We start from the raw sequence: 18,245 nt of genomic DNA on the forward strand, positions 1-18,245 counted from the left end.
TCCTTCAATTCTGCATAAGCAGGATTAACATTGCTTTGCACACACGTTATGGACAGTTACAGCTATAGTTTTTGACAGGAGGTTCCTTTTATACCATGGCTTTTCTTCAAACTTAGCGCTTGCAGGCGTAACTTTCAGCCTCCACTCCCATCGATCTCCACCTTCAGATCCGTGTGGAATACGTCTCGAATCGATACCCTGGATATTTGTATTTACGTGCCTGATGTTTTGAGGTAATGCTATGTTCCCTTTTAAGCTATGTGTGTAAAAGTGCATGCATGTCTGAGCTTCTAAATCAATATGCTTTAAGGATACCTTCTGCTTTACAGCCACATTAGGCGGCTCAGTTTCTTGATCAGCATCATGCATCTGGCCTGGAAACAAAGTCTCTAGAGAAAATTCTGTTTGAAGCATCATAACAACATTGATGCAGGCTGCTCTACACATATACCACTACCCATCATCAATGTTACACTTATCTACAGTGAGGCGACTAAAAGATACATCTTAGACTTATTATAGTTAAGTATGTCCCTATTACAAATGCAGTGCACATGAAGCAATTTCACAGATATTTTGTATATTTGTAATGCATTAATAATGCAATCTTCAGTTCTGTGTTTCGCTGCTATCAGTTTGTTGGCAGTTTTGTTAGATGCTAAGCTTGTCATGAGTATGGGAGAAAAAATAATGATTATTAAAAGCCCGAGAAAAGTAGCTAATTAAAATCTGTCATTTAATGTCTAAACTTTTTCTCCAAAAGGAAGCAGCCAAATTTCTACCTAACCAGTAAAAAATAAGATTTCCAGTACTTAGATTCCACACTGTATTTTCTGGGTCACATATTTTTAATACATTAACAATTGCAACTATTATTAATTTATCTGTTCGATTTGTCAGTCGGTAGCAACCATGAACAAGTAGATTTTATTGTTGAATCCAGAGAGCCATTATTCTCTAATTATGGGGCTTTTTACCCAGGACAACTTGGTAGAAAACACCCAAAAGCCAATGGTGACCCCTTTGTAGTAACTTAGATTTTGTTGCAATTTTTTTTATTTAACCTAGTTTCTTGCAACTTTCAAAGTACAGTATCACATATTAAAGGCATTTGCAAGACTGACATCAAATCATAAAGTGGACACTTACTTTAATGTAACTTAATTCAGGGTTAAGTGGGGGGAGGGTTCTTTCAGTGTTGCTTGTGTGGTTTTATTTAAAGAGATTTAACAGCTTAACAACTCAGGATGTGTAGTTTGAACTCTTGGTAACCTAAAGGTGCTGACAAAGAGATAACAAGCCTTTTTTTAGTAATTAGATGATTGATTCAAATTTCGGCATGATCCCATGAGGTTTGCATGATCTTTATGCACCTCAGCTTCTGTTTTTTGGGATATTCTGTTTCTTTTCAAAGACAAAAACATCCAAGGAAGATATGTTAGTGTATTTGAGTCGGTGTGACTTGCTCTCCCAAGGTACAGCCAAAAAGGTGCCAACCCAGAGCAACTTTCAAAGTACAGTATCAGTACTGTACAAGGGCACTCCTGGAGAAAAACTGGATGTGCTCTTATTTTGATAAGTATACCTTTTGGAACTACAGATGTGACTTGAGTAAATATTTGCTTAGAAATCTATGAGCTCTTTACTCTTAGAATTCACTTTTAAAGGGACTTTGGTTTGTGTACTAGAACACGCTACGCATGAACTAAACAAAATACATTGTACTTATACATTGTAAATTATTCATTGTACTCAGCTAAACCCTATAGAAGCTTGTTAGTAACGATCAATTTAAAGCATATGCATAAACTTATTAAAGGCATTTGCAAGACTGACATCAAATCATAAAGTGGACACTTACTTTAATGTGATTATTATTCTACCCTTCCACCACCGCTTCTTTCCGCTCTAAGAAAGTGCATCAGAAAACATTAATAGAAGGTAGTCATTTAACAAATCATTGGCAGCACATTCTCCTGTTCATCCTCCAACCCCTTGCTGACTCCTAACCTGCATATTTCTCTCATCTCTCTCTCATCATCTTTCTCAATGCTTTTTGTACTTTCATAAACATCAGACGGGTCAAATTGCAGACATGCTTCAAAGACCAGACCGTTTATCTAGCTCTGAATACTTTAAACTTCCCACAGGTGCAGTGAAGCACAATAAGTCTTTCTCATCCGAGCACACAATTTTCCCTGAAGCACAGGACAAAAATCCATGTGTGCTTGTGAATTTGAGGTTATGATTTTGAAGCTGTGGTATTATTTGCAGGTGAGATAAAGAGCAATTCTGCAGAAGCCTTCAACCTTCCTCTACAGACGGCCCTAATCCGAAACACAGCTTTTACTCCTCTGTCAAGCTGGTGTACAGATGACTCATTTTACATGTTTCTTCATTTCTTGCATTTATGCAACTTTATTTTACTTATCTCCTACTTCATTTCAGTTCTTTAAAGGCCTCTCTGCCATTTTTGAGATTCAATATGTTGTTTATTTTGTTTTCTCAGCTGCCATTAGGAGTTTTGTATTACCTGCTCACACTAAGCTCCCTAATGCATTTATAAATCACACCGCTAGATGGAAAGTAGGTTTTCACTCTGATTTTTATGTTGGTGGGTATGTTTGTTGATGCTACCCAGGTGAAAAAAAAGTATACTTCAGTATACTTCAAACATACTTAAATTTCTGAAAGTACACTTTAAGTATACTAATTAAGTGTACTACCTATAAGTATATCTGAAGTATACTAAAAATACACTTGTACCGATTTTGAAATTAGTACTTTAAACGCACTTAAACATAATTGTACCAAAATACACTTTTAATATATTAAATAAAAGTATACTTTAAGTGAACAAAATATGAATGAATATGTATGAATTTTTAAGTGCCTTAATAATCTTTTACTATTTATTAAAATTGCATACTATAAAAAAATGATAATCATGATGTAATTTTTAAGAAAGTATCCAATCAATTTTCAGATGTGTGATGTAAAACCTTATAATCAACGGCATTAGCTCCAGTTCACACTCCAGACCAGATGGTGGCGGTATTGCACATTTTCATTTATTCAAGAAACGCCACAAAGAGAAAAAAAAACTTGAACGCAGGGAAGATAACAGACGCTGTTCAAATTCGCCATTTTTACTCGCATAATATTGCCTTAAAAGTAGAGAGAGCCTTGACAATAGTTACTAATTTTGGTAAATTCAAGCTGGTGACGCTCTAGTCCGAGTTAGACGACAACACAACGGGACAACAACCGATAGAAATGAAATGTGTGTCACAAAAGGAGCCCGGAGGGATGAAGGCTGCTAAGTGTTGCTAGCTGGTGGTAAGTTTGCTTATTAATTATCTTCATTTAATTATAAACAGTGCAGTAAAGATATATAACTTGTGTTGGTTTCATAAATAATTATTTTATCAATTTTATTGTGACTTGTATGATTATTACAATAGGAATCATTCAGGTTCATGCAATAACTGCATGTAGGCTGTTTGTTACGACTTATACTTTAATTCATAAACTAACCTGGTTTTAATTAAGCTCCATAAGACAGAGAGACTTTGATATTGTGTGGTGGTTGTTGTTCTAACTCGTTCATCAATGATTTTATCTTCAACATATGTTTGCAGTCTAACTAAGCAAATGAAGATGAAAGTGGAAACCAGAGAAATCGGGTGTTGGGAAACCTAAAGACTTTCCTGTCTCAGAAGAAGCTCTGACTCCACCAGATCGCCAACCAGCTCTAAGGATGAATCTCCACATCGTCTTCATGATGTAAGTTTGTTTTTCAACAACAAAAACTGGTGTTACCAACACCAAGTGCTTAATAAACATGATTTGATTTAAAGATAACTGTAAAGAATTTTTCTCCTTGTTAAACATTTATCTTTCATTTTTTTTATTTGTTGTTGACTTTCAGGGCCCTGTGATGGACTGGTGACCTGTCCAGGGTGAACCCTGCCTCTCTTCTGATGGCTACTGGAGATGGGCACCACCAGCCCCTCTCACTACCCTGCAAGGATCAGTGTGTTCAGATCATGGATGGAAAGATTTTAAGGTAGTTTGTCTCCTTAAGTCCACACTTAAAACAGCTTCATACTTAATGCCAATATCAACTGATTCTATGACATTGCTGACTTTTTTTTTTCTATTTCTAACATAAACAGGCAAAGAAGACACCCAGAAATGTTTTTCCACACCAGGCATCCGGTCCCAATCTTTATCAGTTCTGATGATGTCACATACACAGCGAGTCCACAACATCTTGAAATTGTAAGTATTATTTTTTTATTTGCCATTTTTCTGTTCTCTTTAAATTCAAATGTTTTCTCTGTTTAATTGCTCTATTGTTCTTTTTTGTACGTTCCTGTAAAATTGTAGTTATTATCAATAGCAGGAAATCAAAACTAAAAAGTGTAATTTAAATACATTACTAATATATTAATAGTATATTTAAAATATATTTGAGGTATATTAAATATATATTTTTAATATAATTCTAAGACAGAATTATTACACTCAAAATATAATAATTATATCAAAATATAATAATAAAGCTCTGAAATATGATATTTAAAAAGTATACTTTAAATACACTAAGTACACTTGAAGTTGTTCCAGAATAGTATGTATAGTATACTAAAATATACTATTAATTGCAATTTAATACTATTTAAATACTACTAAAGTATACTAAACACAAAATTAGTTGTTCAAAAATAGTACAGTTTAAGTACATTGATAAAAGAAATACTAAAGTATGTTAAAATTTAGTATACTAAAGTATACTTTTTTTTCACCTGGGTATCTGTGACAGTGTGTAACTCATTTTGATTTTTATGCTGGATGACTTCAGTGCATTCTGAAATGGTTTTTAAATATACTTCGCACATAAGGCATTGCTATTTTTTTCTTTATTGTAATGTTTTGTTTACATACTGTGAAAAATTGACAATTGATAACAAGAATGTACATAGAATGTATAAAACCAACAGCTTTTATTTCTCACTTTCTAACATTAAATCAGCTAACCTTTTGGTTCACACAATGTTACGGTTTAGACATAATCATCATTGCTACATTTGGAGGAAAAAAGGTTAAAGCTTCCAAAACTGAGAACATTGTCCCAACTGTAAAAAAAGGAAGATCCTTTTCATAAAATCTACTTATTTTTTTGGCATTTAAAAATTAGAAGTAATTTAAGAATTGTTAACTGAACCTTAAAGGTCTAGACTGATTTACAGCGAAGGGGAAAAATGTCTTTTTATAATGTAAACATTTGGTTTCAACTGTGTTTATATCTGAAGCCAAGTCCTCCCTTTGCAACTCAAGTAGTTTTCCCTGGTTTGAAAAATTATCCTACAACCGGTCAGTATTTTGGACTTTGATCCACATGGGTTCACTCGGTAACATTACGGCTGAAGTCTCTGAGGTCAGTTAAAGTAGCAGCAGTATATCAGAAAGACTGTCTGCCTGATGAAATGATGTGATGAAACGCTGTGATATCTCTTCAGTTGATGAATTCATAGCTAAATTATGACTTGCCGTAACCAGTATGTTCCCAACTGACGGAATGACTGACAGGGAGGACATGTAGTCTCTTATCACTTGCACACACTGACAGGGAGGGATGCTTGCGAGCCATTTCACAAGGGACCCGTGTCAATGTTGTCCTGAAAGTAACATGATATGCACTTATTTTTTATTTCTCTAATATGGCCGTATTCACTACTTTTACTTGAAGAATTATGTTCTGTTTCATGAAAAGAAATGGGCGAAACATAAAGAATTAGCCCAGGTGTTTAATTTTTTTTATTTATTCAATCTTATCTTGATAAAATAACCTGAAAATGTAATTTTCACACTTGTAAATCTGGTGTTTTTAAACAAAATATCTGTAAAAATAAATAAGAACAAAAGTATATAAAATGAAGAATGAACAAATAAGAACTAATGTATCAAAGCTACTACAACATTCTGTCATCCTGATTTTTTGCAAGTAAATAAAAAAAACAAAAAAATAGCCTGAGAAGATATGACTCAGAAACAAAACAATTAAAATATACAGAGCAACTGAATATAAAACTTGAAACCAGACTCTTGGAGCAACCTGAAAAAGTCAGTGTAAACTTTACAAGCATCCAAAAGCCAGACACACTAGGATGCTCCTTATTTAATTGGCAATTCAGGAATCTACTTTAAAACAAAGCCCGCCTTTGTTACCTGCCAAAGTTACCGAAGAAGTTAAGTTCAGAAACGACCCTTTCCCTGAGGCCAAGCCTGTGGGCCAATGAAATGCAAAGAATGATTGTTCAACTTGATCTTATGCAGGATGACGATCATAACTTCTGATTTCCACATCTTTTTGTTGTAATAAGATGAGTTTATTATTTATGACTAAGCTGCGGGACTAAGCCCCACAAGGTGAAACAGAGAGTGAGCTGTCAAATTTCTTTCAGACTGTAAAATCTATTGAGCACAGTTCTTTTATCTGCAGGTAGAGTATGCCAGTTTCCCAGTGAAAAGATAATGTCAGTCACTATGTTTTAATATAAGAAAGAGTGCTTACCGTTGAAGCTCCAAGGGTAGCGCTCCCCTTCAGAATGTGTGCCCCAGTGATGTGATTCCATCAATAATGGCTGGACCTGTTGTAGATTAATACCTGTGATTGTTAAATTACTTTAATATTCACTTGCAATAAGAAAACATTAACCCTATGTTTAAAAACAAATCTTGGTGATCTGGAAAATGTACACTTGCATTTATGTTTTAGCAACATCACACCGTATGTCTGACAGGTTTTACATTCATTAAGAAATACTGTGCTTGATTTACTTAGTAATTTAGTATTTATTTTATTGCTGATTTTCTGTCAGAGAAAGATTTGGGATCTATCAGAAATCCCAAACAGAAAATAAACAGACCTTCTCTGGAAACACAAAAGAGGCTCATCTGTTATAAATTATGTAAGGCATTTCTAGAGAGGAAAAATTGTTCATCTGTTCTTTCAGTTGGTTGTGTAGCAAAAACCAATAATGAACAAAGAGGCAGAAATGAGGAAGAATTGTCAAGGGAGCGAACTAGTCATATAGATGACCACAAATTATCATGTTCACGAACTTTGGGATCCACCAGGGTCAACTTAAATGAGCTCAAGATACGTGGATTACAACCCCATCATTAACACCAAACAAACTAATGTATAGTATATTGCATATTTGTTTAGAAAAGCTAATTTTGGTCTGTTACAGCCTGGCTCAAAGGCCAAAACAAAAAGGGAGACACACCATATGTAAGTTTCTAATGTCGAAATTTGTTCAAAGCAAACTAAAGTTAAAATCTAAATATCGAATATGAAGAGTGAAAGTCAATTTGATCAGTGGTGCCTGGAGTGCATGGGTGGAGGATGCATGTTGAAGTGTTGTAAGGTGAAATCAAAATAATCTAGAAAGCAAAGGAGGAGAGCAGAGATAAGAGAGCAGGGTTTAAGTAACTGAAGGTTTTAGCAGGTGGTCAGGTGTCCCAAGTTAGTAATTATTGTTGCACAATGGATTAATATCCAAATCAACTACAAGAGTCCTGCAGGGGTTATAACAGAAAGAAGTCAGCTTCACATTGGCTCTCCACATTAATTGATTTCTTAATTTACACATTGTTGATTCACCAAAAAGACCGTCTGCAATGGCTCTCAAAAGTGAACTACTAAATTTCCAGTATTTGTGTTTTAAAATATTAAGTTCAGCTGCACTGACCCTGCATGGTCTGCCCTACCACTGATACACTTCATATCAGTGTCAGTTGCCATGCTAATGTTTCATTCGTCTTGAAGAGAGCAGCATGAATGAAAGTGGTTTAGCTCACTGCCAACAGCAGTACATGCTATTAGACAACTGCTGCTAACTTGAGCAGGCAAGTTCAATCGAGTGATGCTTCTGTGTGCTGTACTGTGTAATGTGAGGTCAGCGTGCAAAGCCTGCAAGTTTGAAGGCAAATGGGGAAGAGTAGAGCAGAGCAGACAGACTTGCTAAAAGGGATTTTCTTGTAGTGGTTAGGGAAACATAAACAGATGAGTTTCTGCTGCAATATTAAACAGACACAGAGTTATGTCATAACATCTTTATCCTCTTAACACACAATTGTGGCTCTGGTGCAGACACAGTCACATTAGAAAGTGCTTTCTTTTTGTAGAACTTTTTTGACGTAGAGAAGAAAAAGGAATGGGTAAGTCCGTAACTCAAAGATAAAGAAGCTGATGGTGACCATAGATAAAATAACTATTTACAAGGAGATTATTATATATCTTCCAGTCACATGGTGAATAGCATGAAAATGCTGCATATATCAACAAATAATTTTGCACCTGACACCTTGAAATTGTCCACTGCCCCTTTAAGAAACTCTTAATCTTTCCGACACTCCCCCTTTAGCTCATCGTCACGACAGTGTTTCTCCATGATGGCGTTTAGAACTGTTCTTAGTAAAGTTGGACTGACATGATATAGTGAAACCTTTAACAAATATTTAAAGAAATATTTTGTTTATAAAAGCAAGATACTGGAGCTTGAAGAAGCACCTTTTTGCGAGTGATCATTTCAAAGTATTCCTAGATGGGAGAGGATTTCCTCTTTTGTTGGCAGTTCATCACGCTTTTAACCAACATGTACAGTTTATTGTAAGACATCCCTTTTCATTGGCCACATGGTTTTCATCAAGAAAAAACAAACTGTTTTTATAATATGATATAAAGCTCAAAAAGTCAATTTTACACCCACCCCATACTAAAAAAATAAATGAATTAGTTTGCTGTCTTGTTGCTACAAGTCTCATTTTGTTGTAATATCAATGTTTAACATTGTTATCTCTTCTTTGACTTGAGCAGCTGTGGGATGAAACGGGGAGGTGGGAGTAAGTAAACCCCTTATCTATTCACACTATGCTCTAATAACAGCAAATAATTAATTTACATATTCCTTGACAATGTGTTCAGAAGCAAATCTGCCTGATAATCTTAAAAGCTTAACTCGGGTACTGTCAAATAAACACACATTTTTGCAGCTTTCATTATTATTATACTGTACAATATATTTGCTGTGCTGCCACATCTAGAGCTCAGATTGCCATTATCCAACCGTCTAATACTTCCAAAGTTTATCTCTACCCACAGGCTTACATCATGCTGGGTTTGTGTTACCTTGGAAATGTGGAGTCTAAAAATTGTAATTTTTCACACCACTGCAAGCTCAAAGTTTTTAACCAAACATGGCTGCCATCAGGATTGTTCAAAGGCCAGTTTGCTATTTTAGACCCGTACAAACGTACATTTTAAAAGGTTTCAACAAATATAAATTATAATCAGCAGATAAGTAGTTTAAAAGTATTTTGTTAAAAGAAAAAAAAGCAGTTGCAGTCTGCCTCTTTTACAGAGAGGAAGTGAGCGAGTGCCATACATAGCGAATGATATGACACTTTGATCTACAGTGTGTAATGGAGAACTTCATTAGATAGTAACTTATCCTTAGTCCACCAATGAATAAGTCAATCTAACTAAATACACTAACTAAATACAATTATTGTGTAAAATATTCAAAAAGAACAAACTGGAAGTGAAACAAGCATCAAGGACAAGAAACACATCAGATAGGACAGGACGAAAAAGAGGTTAGGTCATCTTTATCTTTGCTTTTTGAAAATAGAAAAAGCATGTTAAAGCTCCAAACATCCTCATAGAGATAGCTACTTTGCCCAATGATCTGACAAACCAGGCAAGAAAAGCATTAAAATATAAAGATGACTAAGAAATTTCATAGAGCACTATGCAAATCTGACCTTTATAGAAGACTGGCAAGAAGAAAAATGTCGCTGAAGGAAAGCCAAAAGAATTCCCCTTGGAGATTTCCCTTAAGTCATGTTGGGGACAAAGCAAACTTGTTGAAGAATGTGCTCTGATTAGATGAGAGCAAAATTAAATATTTGGCCTACATCCAAAGTACTGTGTGTGACTGAAAACTGCAGCACATCATACAGAACACACCACCTAACTTTCTTTTAGCAGGTACAGGGGAAGATGGTCAGAGCTGATGGAAAGATGGATGAAGCGAAATGCAGGGCAATCCTGGTAAAACCAGTCAGAAGCTACAGAAGAGTTGAGACTAGGATGGAGGTTCACCTGCAAGCTTGCCAATTTCCAGATCTTCAAATAAACTGCTTAGATCAGAGCACATCCATGAGACCTGGCTGACCCAAAGATGCCAGTCTTTAGCTGAAGTTTTCTAAGAGTGAAGTTTGCAAATATGTCTCACTTCCTTTGCCATCTAGCCAAGTGGTGAAAAGACAAGTATAGGCTACTGTGCGATGGCCTATTTACATACAAGTAACTAGAACCCGATCACGTTAAAAAATTCTTAATTGTCGTTAGCATTTTAAAAGGGATTTATGGGGGATATTAACAACTTTGATACAACATATTTGGATACAAATATATATTTCTTAGAATCAGCTTTTTTTTTTTTTTGCCCTCTGAGTAAATTTACTGAGGTAGAAGGTTGAATTTTTTACTTTCTTGTAAAAACACAGCAATATAAGGTGGTTTTGTCTTTAAGGCTTTGTCCACATCTGACACTTGTTGAGTCAACAAATTTGCCCATGACTCTATCTGCTGCTATTAGGGAACCTAAAAAGTGTATAAATGTCACGGATACCATGAATGATTATTTGCTGTTCATCTTCCAGTTTCCATCTAGTTCATACTCTGTTCTTTGATCTTAGCATAGCTTTTTTTTTTTTTGCATTAACATACTATTAACATTAACACCCACCGCTTATTTGCTTGTGCCCCGATGGTGAAGTAGCTTTGAGTGATTACCGTGTCGAGCAACAGTACAGGCTCACTTACTATAACAAATTAAGCCAGAGTCCCAAGCCTAGAGGCAGAAGTCTTCATCTGAAGACCAAGAAGATAAAAAAGAGTGCTATAACTCAATCAGTATGCGGTCACACAGTTTAGCAAGAAATTAGTCAGTGTGACAGATGCAACGCATCTAATTGCCACATAGGTGGAGTTTTGAGACTTAAATTTAGGAAGAAATTTTGTTACTATATTGCATATAAAACAAACAAAATGCTGTGGAGGAAGCATCACAGACCGCCAGATATACCCACTGTTTGTCTGTCACATCTCTTGCTGCATTTTATTCTTCCCACTCAGGCACTTCTTAGCAGACACAAATTCACACAAACAGGCACAAAAAACCTTGGCTGTCATTAACGCCCACAGTAGCAAGGTCAAGCCGGTGAATCAAACAGCCATCCCAATAGACACGAGTTCCCTAGAGACATGAAAGCCCTGGACAACCGGCGTGCTGCCGAGTCAATTGTGCTCCCACGAGTGCTTTGTTGTTTCAGAGATGTAGACTCAGCAGCACGGGAGGATCAAAGCCTAAAGACAAAAATAGATCAGATTAATGAAATCAAGCTGTTTCTTCAGGTCAGAGACAAGGATGTTTATCAGCATGACTAACTCCCATTTTTTTGCTGTTACAAAAATCTAAAGCCGCTTCTCCACTAGCGTGGCATTAATTAGTTCAGCCCAAGTCCGCCCCAGCCAGAGTCATCGCCATTAGCAGATCCTGCACGACTCTTTGCCATTTTTCAAACTGTCGTCAGGGGTAGTAGAAGTCGTGCACAACCTGCATGCAAATCAGCTGACCAGGGGTGTCCCGATACCAGTTTTTTCCATACCGAGTATGAGTACAGTTCCAGGTATGTTTTTGATGAAAATATACCATTTTGAAATTATGTGAACTGCAAACTGAGATGAATACTCAAAAATATTACCTAGACCTGCCATTTTACTTAGACAATGTGAAAAATGTACTGCAAGATCTTCAGAGGTATGGTTAAGGTAAAATTGTGTTGTGTGCTTGAAAATGGCTATGTCAGTGGACCTTAATGCTTGTTGGACACTTTCAACTAAAGGCCATGTTGATTGTAAAAGAGATACTTAACATCTGTAATAATCAGTCCTGTTGTAGAGGATGATCACTTGATGTAATGTACTGTGATGTGTAACACTACCATATATGCATTTTATCCACTCCATATACTAAAGAGAGATTGAATGCTTAGAACTACAAATACCATAGTGCCTTTTGAATCAGACATCCCATCATCTCTTGAATGAGATGCTGTAGGTAAAACATAGCAATAGAAGCTCTGAGCACAGCATGACAGTCCGAGGAAATGAAGTGGAACCATAGATCAGAGTAAGGATGGGACTCGCTGAAGGACAGATTTGTCAGGCATCCCCTGACCCAGATGCAGATAGATTGAGGCGCTCTCATTAAGAATAATTGTCCTTGAAATGTATGGCCATCTGAACTCTGAGAAATACCTTTAGCTCTCAGGGTTGGTAATTGAAGCTCACCGCAGTAAATCAACGGCAGCAGTTGTTGTGTCAACAGCCTGGGAGAAGATAAAGTGTCTCATCATCAGGAGAAATCTGGATTTACAGAACAAAAAAAGTCAGTCCAAACGAGTCAAGCCAAATGAAGAATGTCTTTATTTTTGTTTTTGTATTGCAGCTGCATGTTCTTAAAACAAATCACGATTATGATACCTTGCATACAGGGAAAGTAATAAGGTCAAATGTCACAAAGTATTGCAATTTTCTAAACCTTAAAAGCACAGGTTGTTTTAGCACTATGTTGCTAAAACCAATTTACAGTCAAACCTTCCGTGTTCTCTTGTAGGCACATCAACACTGAGGACATGCTGAAATTTCTGGGACATGACAACACCATGTGTAACATTTTACCATATACCATGAAGGCCTGAGAGATGATACTTTGACTGCAACTTCTGTCTCCGTTCCAGGATCTTATTACCCTCTGTGCAGTTAACTTGAAGCTTCAGTTAATTAGCATCTGTGGTAATTAGCGGAGTCGTTAAGAGCATTATAATCAAGTTTTCGCCTTTACTCATTTGACTCCCTGGGGCTGTCAGAGTTTGTCTTTCTCACTTCCTTTTTCACAGCAGGCAGTATACATTATACATGCTGTGTCACAGAGCTTATTTTTTTGTGAAATGGTGATGCTGAGTTAGTCTGAAATTAACTCGGTAGTTTCGCAGCAAAGCCATATGCATTGTTTGGCAAAGAAGGTCGCTATCTGTGAGGCAAAAGCTGACTCTTCTACTGTTGTTCACCTACTGGTTTCCCATTAAATCCCTACATTTCAATGATCTTTCCAGTCTCATGTCTGCACTGAATTATCCGTTTACACAATTTGTGATACCACATGGGGAAAAACAAACAAACAGAAAAAAAAAACGGTAAAATTACAGGCATCAAAAGAGCCAATTATATAAGGATCAATATGATAATTATTTGATTTTAATTACGTCTTTAAATAATTGAAAAATGTATCCATTATCCATTAGCTTTGACAAATATAATAATCTATTGTTTAAGTTTGTCTTGTTTTCTAGTTATTTAAATATAATTCCAGAAAACATCAGATATGGCAACACGTTTGGACTATCCTTCATCAATGGTCATGATGCTGTACATTATCATGACCAAAAGTAAGGCTTTTTCCTTTCTTCCAAAAGGCTTTTTGGAAAACTTTACGATGCTAAAAATCATAACGCACAACAATCTACACAATGTTTGTGATTAGAGTGTAGGTCTGCTTTTGTTTTATGATGAAAGTCTGCTTTTCTCAGTCCGGCGCAATAATAGCTTCCAAGTGTCATCTGCCTATAAAGGTCAAAGTGTAGTTCATTCTCTGTCAACTGCTGGACTGTATATGATTCATTGAAAATGACGTTGTAGATGGCAGACATCATGTTGAACAAAGTTCTAGAATAGTGGTTCTCAACGTGGGCGGTACCGCCCCCTGGGGGGCATTCAGAGGACGGCAGGGGGCGCTGGCGGACATTTTTACAAAAGGGGAGGGCTTGGATTCCTTTGGGGGGCGTTTGGTCGAAGGTAAACTTTACACCTTATATGCACAACAATAACCGTTTAGACATTGAGCAACTTACTAAAACTGTATTGTGTAACATTAAAACATGCTTGGTTGCAACTGTATCGATGGCAACTCTCCTTCTATTCAGCATTTGTTAGCTTCTTGGCGCAGCTCCTCTCCTGCTACTGGTAGCTCACCGCATCAGTTCCAGAAGTGACGTTGCTGTGATTCACTTAGTCTGGTATTTCTGTACGTTTTGGCAGTTCTGTGATCATGTCAAAGCAGCAATGTATATTAAAAAGTGTTTTATTTCCGTTTGAAAGCTGCCTGCTTCCATGGAAGGACAACAGAAAATCGCACTTATAAACATACTTTCACTTTGTATCCATCTGAAAAATGAACTCATTTAAATAAAGAAATCCCTGCATGGGTGATACCACGATAGAGAGCGTTCATTTTATAGCGTTAACACGGTGCTGTAAGTGGTCCAGTATGAAACGGGGGTGATAGAACAACACAGCACTTTTAAATTTCAAAATTAGAATGCAGAAATTGTTTCCGTTGCTTTAAAAGCTTGTTTATGTCAGTCTGCCTTTTCCCCATCGATATGCTTCCCGACCGCTGCGCATCACAGGGGGTAATAATAATAATAATAATAATAATAATAATATTTAAAAAAAAGGCGCGCACATTGCGCAAAACTCTGAAACAGGAGAAGCAGGACATAAAACAGAGCGACGAACTAGATGTGAATTATGGCATAAAAACAGAGAATCCGACTCTGAACTGTGAAAAATCAACCCATGATGATGTGAAACACGTGACGATTAGGCGGCGCAGCAGGTGATGAATGAATATTACTGATGGTCAATAAACGATCAAATAAATCTAGCAACAGGAAAGAAACTAAAGTGGACATAGCAATAAACCAAGAGAGGATAATACTAATCAAAGGAAATTAAATGGAAATTAATGAAGAACAAAATGCAAGAATAAACTAAGAAACGAAAGTAAATACAGAGGAATAAACTGGTATGGCAAGACCTTTCAAGCAATAATTAATAATTAATACAGAGGACTGTATGGCAAGAATAAACAGACACTATTTCCAGATAAAATAATATGGAAGTGCCATGGGGATGTTGAGACCATATCTAGTACTGAGAATAAATATGTCTTACAGACCATAACAGTAAAGAACTTATCACTTATTTATGTTTTTAATTAGATTTGATATATTTATTTCTTCAATATTATTTTTCATGTCAGTGTTAATGTCATGAGGCTGATGACTCCATGACACTTTCAATTTGACTCATTAGGACTTAATTAAGAACCAGATTTGTTTTTGTAATTTCTGCCCAGTAAAACTATTAATCTATAAATCAATAGATAGGTCTATATAAATATATAATCCATGTTTCTGTCTCATATTTGTATGGTATTAAAAGGATTTGGAACTTTTGTTTTTCCACTGAAAGCTCTGGTTTGCACAATAAATGCCATCTGGGTGAATTTTTACGGTTGATACTCTCCCATTCTCCTGAAGGCAGCACAGAGCTGCACCACCAGAAATCGACAGAAACACTGAAGAGAAGAAGACCTATGATTAATGTAGTTACAATTCAAGCTATTGTTTTAATGTTGCAGAGCTCAGTCGTTTGCAAATAGTTCAAAGTTTAAACTGGCATGCTGTACATCTTTTATCTGGTCATTTTGTGGAATATTTAACAACTAGAAAATGGCAAAGAATAATATTTTTCCCACTCTTATTGGCTGCTGTTAGGCCTACCAATTTTAACTTAAATGTTCATTGCATTTTTTTGTAGACACTTGTGAAAATAATTTCTATTCCCATGACTTTTTTGTTCTCTGGGAAATTATTTTTGATGATAAATACAGAAACAAGCATAAAAATCAAAACATCTACAATAATGACAGTAATATTAATGATAAAATAATGGTCAGTGCAAAGTAGCCTGCAAATTCTTTGGTGGGGGGCGGTGGCCCCCCTAGCCAGCGCCCCCCTGAAACTGAAGTTCTAGAAACTTCAGTTTCAGAGAAATCAGATATTAATCCGCAGCCGATGGCTCCCAGTATTTTATTTATTTAATCGATGGCTGTCTCTTACTTGTTTACCTTTTCATTTTACTGCAAAAATGGAATTTATCTATTCAAAGAAGAGGTTAATGTTTGCTGTTTTTAACCCCTGCTTTATCCACGCCGTGTTTTCAGTTTGTATTCAAATATTTTAGAAGACAACTTCAGCTTTGGTTTGAACATCAAAAATCTTTCCCCTGATGCTGAAAATGTCCATTTGGTGCCAATATTCTAAAAGAGGTCACCTAACCCTCCTAGTGCAACAGAGGCAAGTTGGTAACTCTTATTCAGGCAATTAGTTTTCAGGCAGTGGGTGTTGGTGAGAAGTTGCTAAGCACATTTTAGGACATTGGCAAAACTTTGTATGTCTGTGTGTTTTGGCTGCATGACGCCCAGTGTGTTGGCATCAATTCATCACCAAGAAAGCATCAAAACACAAACGCCTACTGCTGATTCCATGCTGCGAATTGCAGAGTTTAGGCAGTCTGTTGTCACACCTGTTGCTCGCGGTGTGTACGGATCCAACTGTGTTTTAGCGCATGAATACATGCTTGGTTCGCTTCATTTGTATTTATGTGTGGGTGTCTGCTATGTGGTTTCTGAAGTGTAGTTTTAACAAAACAAGACAAAGAAATCAAATTTTGCCCTCAAAAAATTGCTAGCTTGATGAAAAATTAAGAAGACTCATCATGTAGGGACAATACAAATACACAGACAATTTGTTCTGGTACATGTTGTGATTCGTGATTAACCAGAGTAGGTTTAGCTGTGCCTTGTAATCATAGGTCATGTGCAACTGTTGAAAACAAGGATCTTGACCAAAAATAACTTGTTAAAAATATGCAATTTTAGAAGTTCTGCATTTCCTCTTTATATGGAGCTTGTATTTTTATGGACCATTACACTAAGAAAATCCTTTAGAATATCTAAATGTCTTTCAATAGGACAAATATATGATTTATTCTACAGCAGTGTTATACACCTCATTATGCATAAATAAAATCCATTCATCGTCTTCCACATATTTAAGATCAGCGGTGTAAGAGGTCCAGGATGGAAACCCTGTTTTTTTTTTTTTTTCTTTTTTCTCAACCCTTCTGCATCGCAGATTACAGCAACACCCACATTACTACAGGCAAGGCTTTAATCCATACATCCATTTCTCGCCTTATTCAGCCATGTGGTAAAAGAGTCACAAAATAATTTAACTCTGTGCTTGAAGCAGAGACTAACCTCTGACCAAGAGTGAGCAATCCTTAATCAATAGAAAGCCTGGGCCTCAAACTTAAAGACAACTTCCAGCTCCTGTTGAAAGTGTTTTCCTAAAGATATCAACAGAACCAAATCATATGAGATCAGATCCTGGATCTTTCAAAAAGGTCACTCTGGTCACTTCTCCATGACTGCAACTTTTGACTGCAACTGGCCATGAGCTCCACAAACAAGTATGGAGACAAGAGACAGCCTTGGCTGGGTTCACGATGCATAGGGAACAGGACTGACTTGCCACGAATATAAAAATAACACGTATTTTGGTTAGCGCTTACTTGGAAAGCCATTACAAGTATCGCTGGTTCCCCATACTACAGCAGCACCCCCAACAAAATGGGATACATGAGGAAAAATTTGACTAAAGTATTGAAAATAAATTCGAAACAAATCACTTAACATAACTTTTGAAAATCTATTTTCATGTTAGCAGTCAATTATGGTTTTATCATTGCTGAGCTGTTGCCTAGATACAGAAGACGTGTTATTTAACTGACCTTCAAACTAAAAAAAAAGAAAATGAGTGTTCAGAGCCAAAATCAATAGAAATTTGGCATTATTATTCAATGACTTAAAGTGCAAACCAATTAAACCAACTAATCATCAAAACAGGGTCCAAAGCCGAAACGGCACACAGCTGCAGCATTTTGAGCCATGTGGTGGATGGGCATTAGAAATGGAAAAACATTTCTCCTGAATCGTCTGTGCATGTCGCTCTACAACGTGATGCAACCAGATCCAACTGTCACCCTTCGCTGAACCTGAAAGCCGCAGCCATTTGTTTACATAAGGGACCTGCCAGTTAAGGCATGTTAGTGTGGCTACTGAATTACTGAAACCACAATAGCATAATATTGTTTTACAAGCCTTTGTGCACATAGACAAATACACAACTACCCC

The 18,245-nt window shown here is 36.4% G+C and overlaps 1 long non-coding RNA gene across 1 annotated transcript; it reads left to right on the forward strand.

Annotated features, from left to right (window-relative positions):
* The first annotated feature begins 2,653 nt into the window (after positions 1-2,653).
* LOC103466004 (uncharacterized) lies at positions 2,654-13,249 on the forward strand. The gene is made up of 5 exons (XR_533904.3): positions 2,654-3,339; positions 3,642-3,786; positions 3,932-4,069; positions 4,179-4,284; positions 12,759-13,249. It is a non-coding gene; the product is annotated as an uncharacterized LOC103466004 (long non-coding RNA).
* Positions 13,250-18,245: the final 4,996 nt, after the last annotated feature.

The sequence above is a fragment of the Poecilia reticulata genome, chromosome 6 (assembly GCF_904066995.2).
Source record: "Poecilia reticulata chromosome 6, P_reticulata-male-v2, whole genome shotgun sequence".
In the NCBI taxonomy this organism is placed as follows: domain Eukaryota; kingdom Metazoa; phylum Chordata; class Actinopteri; order Cyprinodontiformes; family Poeciliidae; genus Poecilia; species Poecilia reticulata.